A 1,689-nucleotide genomic window follows, 5' to 3' on the forward strand; every position below is an offset into this window, starting at 1 on the left:
TATTCTGTGTAACTGAAATGCCTTAATGTAAATATCTGCTCTGTAAATAACGTTTTAATTTTTCGTGTTTTTTTTGCTCTTATTTTTTTATTTTTTTTATTTTTAAACAAAAGGGCAGAACTTACCCCGCATCAATGCTGTGTGACTTTTTTGTTTTTAAATATTTTGATGATGATATTGGTTTTATATTTGTAATTTTGAACATATTTTCTAGTTTCCCTTTTGGTAGAAATGAAACAAATAAAATCCTAATCAAAATAAATCTAGTTGTCCACTTTTGTTTTTATTTTACATTTGTTGTCATGATTCAAATGTCTTTTTACAGAGTCAAAAAACTTGACTGCGAGGGTCCGACGTAGCAGACAACGTACACCTAAATCCAGCGGTTTCCCCAATAAGTTTCTCTTGTTGTCTTTTCTTGTCCAAGAGTTTCCCTGTAAACCTCTCGTCCACCATATGTTTGGCGTAGCAGGAAGTGGCTCCACTCAGCACGTCAACATGTCTGTTACCAGTTGAGTTGGGAGTTAACCTGTTGTGTTGCCTTTGACAGGTGTCCCACGAGGATCTTGGCTCAACTTGTTATTGTCATTGCCTCAGATCACAGAGAGATCTTAGCGATAAGAAGAGATTCGGTAACCTTTGAAAATAGATTGAAAACAAAACACACAGTGAGTGTTTTTACTTTGAAAAAAAAAAAGATTTTAAAGATAGTCTTTGGCTCGTTATACCATATATTTATTTGTAATGTGACGCAAAGAGGAAGAGCCATTCCTCAGGTGAGGTCTGATGACTGACGTGTTCTGGAATGTTTATTGTGATTCTATAAATCATTCTAGAAGCTTTTATTCGTCTGATTCAGGAGACAGAAGACTGGCTTGGTTCCAGAGGGATCATTCCAGAAGCTTTACTGTGGAACATTTACCTACTGGCCACCATTCCAGTCTGTCAGCCCAGTTGTCTAACCCCTCCTAGCTAGTTTTATGAACTCCCTTCACGACATGGCTCTGATCTGTCTCTGATTGGAGACGACAGTGGATCTGTCGTGTCCCGTTGGACTCTGGTCAGAGGTAGTGTCCCGTTGGACTCTGGTCAGAGGTAGTGTCCCGTTGGACTCTGGTCAGAGGTGGTGTCCCGTTGGACTCTGGTCAGAGGCGGTGTCCCGTTGGGCTCTGGTCGGAGGCCGTGTCCCGTTGGACTCTGGTCGGAGGCCGTGTCCCGTTGGACTCTGGTCGGAGGCCGTGTCCCGTTGGACTCTGGTCGGAGGCCGTGTCCCGTTGGACTCTGGTCAGAGGCGGTGTCCCGTTGGACTCTGGTCGGAGGCGGTGTCCCGTTGGACTCTGGTCGGAGGCGGTGTCCCGATTTGGTGTAGTGCGTCATTAGAGACGTAGACGGGGAGTCACTCTGACAGCGTACAACCTGCAGAATTCCCGCTGAGACATCGCTGCACATCAACACTGTTCTCTTTTGATGTGAGATCAGGAAACCATGAAAAAACATTCTTTCATCGTTTAGGGAAAGAAAGGGAATTCCCCCTAACTTGACTCTCTCTTTCTCTTTCTTTGTCTCTGTCTCTCTGCCTCTCTCTGCCTCTCTCTCTCTGCGTCTCTCTGCCTCTCTCTCTCTGCCTCTCTCTCGGTCTCTCTCTCTCTGCCTCCCTCTCGGTCTCGGTCTCGGTCTCGGTCTCGGTCT

This window comes from Salvelinus fontinalis, chromosome 7 (genome assembly GCF_029448725.1).
Source record: "Salvelinus fontinalis isolate EN_2023a chromosome 7, ASM2944872v1, whole genome shotgun sequence".
NCBI classification, from domain to species: Eukaryota; Metazoa; Chordata; class Actinopteri; order Salmoniformes; family Salmonidae; genus Salvelinus; species Salvelinus fontinalis.